The sequence below is a fragment of the Oncorhynchus clarkii genome, chromosome 2 (assembly GCF_045791955.1).
Source record: "Oncorhynchus clarkii lewisi isolate Uvic-CL-2024 chromosome 2, UVic_Ocla_1.0, whole genome shotgun sequence".
Taxonomy (NCBI): Eukaryota; Metazoa; Chordata; class Actinopteri; order Salmoniformes; family Salmonidae; genus Oncorhynchus; species Oncorhynchus clarkii.
The window spans coordinates 24,227,895-24,236,294 of NC_092148.1; the positions used below are offsets into that span (position 1 = coordinate 24,227,895).

The window sequence follows — 8,400 nt, forward strand, 5'->3', positions numbered from 1 at the left end:
CGTTGTCGGCAGGATTCGAACCTGCGCGGGAAGATCCCAATGGATTTCTAGTCCATCGCCTTAACCACTCGGCCACGACAACCGCTGATACTATTGAAATTACAAATATATCAGACACTGACTGATATTATGTTTTAGCAAAACTCAAATTACGTTGGTAACCATTTTTTCCAGGCTGTATCACAACCGGCAGTGATTGATAGGCCCAGAGGGCAGCGCACAATTGGCCCTGCGTCATCCGGGTTTGGCAGGTGTAGGCCTTCATTGAAAATACGAATTTGTTCTTAACTGATTTGCCTAGTTAAATAATAAATAAATGAAAATAGCAATAAGGCACCTCGGGGGATTGTGGTATATCGCCAAAGGGGGAGATCAAGCTGATCCTAACTGTTATAGGCCTAATTCTATTTTTCCCCGTTTATCAAAAGTGTTGGAAAACTTGTCAATAATCAATTGACTGGCTTTCTTGATGTCTATAGTATTCTCTCTGGTATGCAATCTGTTTTGTTTTGTCTCAGCCACTGCCTGTCACCAAGGGAGTACCCCAAGGCTCAATCCTTACTTATTGTTTAAACAGAAACCACAGGAGATTGGTGGCACCTCCTAGTGGTTAAAGCGTTGGACTAGTAACCGGAAGGTTGCAAGTTCAAATCCCCGAGCTGACAAGGTATAAATCTGTCGTTCTGCCCCTGAACTGACAGTTAACCCACTGTTCCTAGGCCGTCACTGAAAATAAGAATTTGTTCTTAACTTACTTGCGTAGTTAAATAAAGGTAAAATACATTTGGGAGGAGGAGCTCGTAGTAATGGCTGGAAGCGGAATCAGTTGAATGGTATCAAACACATAGTTTGATTCCATTTGCTCCATTCCAGACATTATTAAGATCCGTCCTCCCCTCAGCAGCCTACACTGATATAACATTATCATAGTATTATAAAGAGAACATTGGTGAAAACTGTTAGTACAGAAATATCTGTACTATCTGACAGGATGCTCTCGATTGTGCAGTTGTGAGTGTTTTTGGTGACAATCCAAATTTCATCAGCCTCCTGAGGTTGAAAAGGCGCTGCTGCGCCTTCTTCACCACGCTGTGTGTCTGTGTGGGTGGACCATTTCAGTTTGTCCGTGATGTGTACGCCGAGGAACTTTCCACCTTCTCCACTACTGTCCGATATGGATAGGGGGCTTCTCCCTCTGCTGTTTCCTGAAGTCCACGATCATCTCCTTTGTTTTGTTGACATTGAGTGTGAGGTTATTTTCCTGACACCACACTCCGAGGGCCCTCACCTCCTCCCTGTAGGCCGTCTCGTCACTGTTGGTAATCAAGCCTACCACTGTAGTGTCGTCTGCAAACTTGATGATTGAGTTGGAGGCGTGCATGGCCACGCAGTCATGGGTGAACAGGGAGTACAGGAGAGGGCTGAGAACGCACCCTTGTGGGGCCCCAGTGTTGAGGATCAGCGGGGTGGAGATGTTGTTTCCTACATTCACCACCTACGGGCCGGCCCTTTTGCAATGTAACGTTAGCTAATGCATTGGAGTCGGAAGGACAAAAATGATAGCAACCTTTCCATTGGAAACAGGCTAAAAACAATCAAACATAGCCTCATATTTATCTCATTATAGCTAGCTAATACATCCGTGTGATATCCAGACAGCTAACTTTAGCTAGCTACTACTACTGGACAGTAGATGCTGTTAGCAACAACAACAAAAAACTGCATTCAACATTGCAAGGCGATGTAGCTAAGGTTATTTACTCACGTTTAGCGCAAGGGAATCGAAATCATCGTCAAGTATGTCCCCAAGAAGGGCATCTATATCTTCGCTGTCCGTTTTTCTGGGTGTATCGTCAGTGGTGCTGACGGTGTGAAGCGAGGAACAGTTTTAGCAAGCTAACGTTACATAGCTAACTACGTGATTTAGCTAACATGCTTGATGAAATAACAATGCATTTTAGGAAGGCTGGCGTTTGCAACTAATTAGCTAACGTTACATAGCTATCGTCGTTAGTTACATTGCATAAGCTTCCACAGTGTCAGTCATGGTCAACAACTTGGTTTGCTAACCTTGCTTGCTAACGTTAGTCCATCCCCCCGTACTAACGTTAGCTATCGTTAACGTTAGCCGGTTTACACTTGCATTTTACTACGCACCAGTGTTTTCTTTCTTTCCCAGTTTGCGTTAAACATTTCCCAGCCGTCGATAAATCTGAGGGAGCTTGAAGTTGTGGCGTCAAATATACATTGCGACAGAACTTTGTTTCAACCTCATCTAGCAATTCGTCCAAATCGTCCGCCATAGCTTCAGGGTACTGCTGCTTATTGACTGTTGTCATGAACAGGAGTGCTTGATTGACAGGCGTAACCTAATTTCAAGTAGGTAAAGATTGAAGATAGCGATTTATGTGTAGTGATACAGATACTGGCTATCTATGATACAATGTAAACGCCTGGGCATTACCAATCACAGGAGAAAAATATCACGTTGTCGGCAGGATTCGAACCTGCGCGGGAAGATCCCAATGGATTTCTAGTCCATCGCCTTAACCACTCGGCCACGACAACTGCTGATACTATTGAAGACAGAAACCGGTAATAGCCAACATAAAATTACAAATATATCAGACACTGACTGATATTATGTTTTAGCAAAACTCAAATTACGTTGGTAACCATTTTTTCCAGGCTGTATCACAACCGGCAGTGATTGATAGGCCCAGAGGGCAGCGCACAATTGGCCCTGCGTCATCCGGGTTTGGCAGGTGTAGGCCTTCATTGAAAATAAGAATTTGTTCTTAACTGATTTGCCTAGTTAAATAATAAATAAATGAAAATAGCAATAAGGCACCTCGGGGGATTGTGGTATATCGCCAAAGGGGGAGATCAAGCGGATCCTAACTGTTATAGGCCTAATTCTATTTTTCCCCGTTTATCAAAAGTGTTGGAAAACTTGTCAATAATCAATTGACTGGCTTTCTTGATGTCTATAGTATTCTCTCTGGTATGCAATCTGTTTTGTTTTGTCTCAGCCACTGCCTGTCACCAAGGGAGTACCCCAAGGCTCAATCCTTACTTATTGTTTAAACAGAAACCACAGGAGATTGGTGGCACCTCCGAGTGGTTAAAGCGTTGGACTAGTAACCGGAAGGTTGCAAGTTCAAATCCCCGAGCTGACAAGGTACAAATCTGTCGTTCTGCCCCTGAACTGACAGTTAACCCACTGTTCCTAGGCCGTCACTGAAAATAAGAATTTGTTCTTAACTTACTTGCGTAGTTAAATAAAGGTAAAATACATTTGGGAGGAGGAGCTCGTAGTAATGGCTGGAAGCGGAATCAGTTGAATGGTATCAAATGCATCAAACACATAGTTTGATTCCATTTGCTCCATTCCAGACATTATTAAGATCCGTCCTCCCCTCAGCAGCCTACACTGATATAACATTATCATAGTATTATAAAGAGAACATTGGTGAAAACTGTTAGTACAGAAATATCTGTACTATCTGACAGGATGCTCTCGATTGTGCAGTTGTGAGTGTTTTTGGTGACAATCCAAATTTCATCAGCCTCCTGAGGTTGAAAAGGCGCTGCTGCGCCTTCTTCACCACGCTGTGTGTCTGTGTGGGTGGACCATTTCAGTTTGTCCGTGATGTGTACGCCGAGGAACTTTCCACCTTCTCCACTACTGTCCGATATGGATAGGGGGCTTCTCCCTCTGCTGTTTCCTGAAGTCCACGATCATCTCCTTTGTTTTGTTGACATTGAGTGTGAGGTTATTTTCCTGACACCACACTCCGAGGGCCCTCACCTCCTCCCTGTAGGCCGTCTCGTCACTGTTGGTAATCAAGCCTACCACTGTAGTGTCGTCTGCAAACTTGATGATTGAGTTGGAGGCGTGCATGGCCACGCAGTCATGGGTGAACAGGGAGTACAGGAGCGGGCTGAGAACGCACCCTTGTGGGGCCCCAGTGTTGAGGATCAGCGGGGTGGAGATGTTGTTTCCTACATTCACCACCTACGGGCCGGCCCTTTTGCAATGTAACGTTAGCTAATGCATTGGAGTCGGAAGGACAAAAATGATAGCAACCTTTCCATTGGAAACAGGCTAAAAACAATCAAACATAGCCTCATATTTATCTCATTATAGCTAGCTAATACATCCGTGTGATATCCAGACAGCTAACTTTAGCTAGCTACTACTACTGGACAGTAGATGCTGTTAGCAACAACAACAAAAAACTGCATTCAACATTGCAAGGCGATGTAGCTAAGGTTATTTACTCACGTTTAGCGCAAGGGAATCGAAATCATCGTCAAGTATGTCCCCAAGAAGGGCATCTATATCTTCGCTGTCCGTTTTTCTGGGTGTATCGTCAGTGGTGCTGACGGTGTGAAGCGAGGAACAGTTTTAGCAAGCTAACATTACATAGCTAACTACGTGATTTAGCTAACATGCTTGATGAAATAACAATGCATTTTAGGAAGGCTGGCGTTTGCAACTAATTAGCTAACGTTACATAGCTATCGTCGTTAGTTACATTGCATAAGCTTCCACTGTGTCAGTCATGGTCAACAACTTGGTTTGCTAAAATTGCTTGCTAACGTTAGTCCATTCCCCCGTACTAACGTTAGCTATCGTTAACGTTAGCCGGTTGACACTTGCATTTTACTACGCACCAGTGTTTTCTTTCTTTCCCAGTTTGCGTTAAACATTTCCCAGCCGTCGATAAATCTGAGGGAGCTTGAAGTTGTGGCGTCAAATATACATTGCGACAGAACTTTGTTTCAACCTCATCTAGCAATTCGTCCAAATCGTCCGCCATAGCTTCAGGGTACTGCTGCTTATTGACTGTTGTCATGAACAGGAGTGCTTGATTGACAGGCGTAACCTAATTTCAAGTAGGTAAAGATTGATACCGTGTAGCTAGCGATTTATGTGTAGTGATACAGATACTGGCTATCTATGATACAATGTAAACGCCTGGGCATTACCAATCACAGGAGAAAAATATCACGTTGTCGGCAGGATTCGAACCTGCGCGGGAAGATCCCAATGGATTTCTAGTCCATCGCCTTAACCACTCGGCCACGACAACTGCTGATACTATTGAAGACAGAAACCGGTAATAGCCAACATAAAATTACAAATATATCAGACACTGACTGATATTATGTTTTAGCAGAACTCAAATTACATTGGTAACCATTTTTTCCAGGCTGTATCACAACCGGCAGTGATTGATAGGCCCAGAGGGCAGCGCACAATTGGCCCTGCGTCATCCGGGTTTGGCAGGTGTAGGCCTTCATTGAAAATACGAATTTGTCCTTAACTGATTTGCCTAGTTAAATAATAAATAAATAAAAATAGCAATAAGGCACCTCGGGGGATTGTGGTATATCACCAAAGGGGGAGATCAAGCTGATCCTAACTGTTATAGGCCTAATTCTATTTTTCCCCGTTTATCAAAAGTGTTGGAAAACTTGTCAATAATCAATTGACTGGCTTTCTTGATGTCTATAGTATTCTCTCTGGTATGCAATCTGTTTTTTTTTGTCTCAGCCACTGCCTGTCACCAAGGGAGTACCCCAAGGCTCCATCCTTACTTATTGTTTAAACAGAAAACACTGGAAGCGGAATCAGTGGAATGGTATCAAATGCATCAAACACAGTTTGATTCCATTTGCTCCATTCCAGACATTATTATGAGCCGTCCTCCCCTCGGCAGCCTACACTGATATAACATTATCATAGTATTATAAAGAGAACATTGGTGAAAACTGTTAGTACAGAAATATCTGTACTATCCGACAGGATGCTCTCGATTGTGCAGTTGTAAATGTTTGTGAGTGTTTTTGGTGACAAGCCAAATTTCTTCAGCCTCCTGAGGTTGAAAAGGCGCTGCTGCGCCTTCTTCACCACGCTGTGTGTCTGTGTGGGTGGACCATTTCAGTTTGTCCGTGATGTGTACGCCGAGGAACTTTCCACCTTCTCCACTACTGTCTCGTCGATATGGATAGGGGGCTTCTCCCTCTGCTGTTTCCTGAAGTCCACGATCATCTCCTTTGTTTTGTTGACATTGAGTGTGAGGTTATTTTCCTGACACCACACTCCGAGGGCCCTCACCACCTCCCTGTAGGCCGTCTCGTCGCTGTTGGTAATCAAGCCTACCACTGTAGTGTCGTCTGCAAACTTGATGATTGAGTTGGAGGCGTGCATGGCCACGCAGTCATGGGTGAACAGGGAGTACAGGAGCGGGCTGAGAACGCACCCTTGTGGGGCCCCAGTGTTGAGGATCAGCGGGGTGGAGATGTTGTTTCCTACATTCACCACCTACGGGCCGGCCCTTTTGCAATGTAACGTTAGCTAATGCATTGGAGTCGGAAGGACAAAAATGATAGCAACCTTTCCATTGGAAACAGGCTAAAAACAATCAAACATAGCCTCATATTTATCTCATTATAGCTAGCTAATACATCCGTGTGATATCCAGACAGCTAACTTTAGCTAGCTACTACTACTGGACAGTAGATGCTGTTAGCAACAACAACAAAAAACTGCATTCAACATTGCAAGGCGATGTAGCTAAGGTTATTTACTCACGTTGGGGCGGCAGGGTAGGGGGGGACGGGTAGCCTAGTGGTTAGAGCGTTGGACTAGTAACCGGAAGGTTGTGAGTTCAAACCCCCGAGCTGACAAGGTACAAATCTGTCGTTCTGCCCCTGAACAGGCAGTTAACCCACTGTTCCCAGGCCGTCATTGAAAATAAGAATTTGTTCTTAACTGACTTGCCTGGTTAAATAAAGGAAAAATAAAAAAAATAAAAAAAAACGTTTAGCGCAAGGGAATCGAAATCATCGTCAAGTATGTCCTCAAGAAGGGCATCTATATCTTCGCTGTCCGTTTTTCTGGGTGTATCGTCAGTGGTGCTGACGGTGTGAAGCGAGGAACAGTTTTAGCAAGCTAACTACGTAATTTAGCTAACATGCTTGATGAAATAACAATGCATTTTAGGAAGGCTGGCGTTTGCAACTAATTAGCTAACGTTACATAGCTATCGTTGTTAGTTACATTGCATAAGCTTCCACTGTGTCAGTCATGGTCAACAACTTGGTTTGCTAACCTTGCTTGCTAACGTTAGTCCATTCCCCCGTACTAACGTTAGCTATCGTTAACGTTAGCCGGTTGACACTTGCATTTTACTACGCACCAGTGTTTTCTTTCTTTCCCAGTTTGCGTTAAACATTTCCCAGCCGTCGATAAATCTGAGGGAGCTTGAAGTTGTGGCGTCAAATATACGTTGCGACAGAACTTTGTTTCAATCTCATCTAGCAATTTGTCCAAATCGTCCGCCATAGCTTCAGGGTACTGCTGCTTATTGACTGTTGTCTTATTTTCAACGAAGGCCTAGAAACTTTGGGTTAATTGCCTGTTCAGGGGCAGAACAACAGATTCGTACCTTGTCAGCTCGAGGATTTGAACTTGCAACCTTTCGGTTACTAGTCTAACGCTCTAACCACTTGCTGAGAAAATAATTAGTAAAATTCTGATGTAATTCCATCAACACCTGGTGATTTATTGTTCTTTAGATGTTTGATAGACTATAATCTCTTCAACTGTTTAGATTCTATATCACTGATTAACTCATTATTCAGTGAGTAAAAAAAACATATCTGTGGATTCCTGACAGTACGTAGTGTTTAACTTATGGATAGTGTTATTTTTAGAGTGAAATTTCTCAAGGCTAAAGAAATAGGAAGTTGGCATCAGCCGAAATTGATTGACTTGAAAAAAGAAAAAATCTGTTTGAAATTGTTTAGCAAATATAAATAAGGCCTTGCGCTTCACATTGTTTCGTAACCCCCTAGCATTAAGAGAAACTATAGACAAAACAATGATTATATAAAAGTATAAACTGTAGTATGATGAGTCAAAGACGTAGGAGCAGTGATGGTAAACGATAAGGAACCGAGATCTGCACCATTTAAGTCAATGTTAAAGTGAAAATAACTTATTCCATAACCTTTGAGCTCGACGTTTTCTGGCTTTAAAATCCAACTCAACTGAAAATTATGTTCAAGACCAAACCAAGGGTTCTTGTAGTAAGAGAGACTAAAAACCCTCTTTAGTGTAATCAGGAACTATTCTGAGAAATAAAATACAAAATAATAATTTAAATAAAAGGGTACCTACTATTTTAAGTGCATATGAAAACTGATCATAAAAAAGTTGAATAAAAAACTGGTTTAAACATGTTCCTAAGACCTTTTTCACTTGGAAATAAGTATTAATAACAAAATAGAACAATACCCGTGTAAAGTCAGAGCAGACCTGTATGCCCTTTAAAACAGTATCTTAGTTACTGTATACATAAAAAATAAATACTGCTTTCAGTCTTC

At 42.6% G+C, this 8,400-nt stretch overlaps 3 non-coding genes across 3 annotated transcripts; all 3 read right to left on the minus strand.

Annotated features, from left to right (window-relative positions):
- Positions 1 to 82, minus strand: trnas-aga (transfer RNA serine (anticodon AGA)). The gene has a single exon. It is a non-coding gene; the product is annotated as a tRNA-Ser (tRNA).
- A 2,404-nt stretch (positions 83 to 2,486) lies between these two features.
- On the minus strand, positions 2,487 to 2,568 carry trnas-aga (transfer RNA serine (anticodon AGA)). Its single transcript has one exon. It is a non-coding gene; the product is annotated as a tRNA-Ser (tRNA).
- A 2,449-nt stretch (positions 2,569 to 5,017) lies between these two features.
- trnas-aga (transfer RNA serine (anticodon AGA)) lies at positions 5,018 to 5,099 on the minus strand. Its single transcript has one exon. It is a non-coding gene; the product is annotated as a tRNA-Ser (tRNA).
- Positions 5,100 to 8,400: the final 3,301 nt, after the last annotated feature.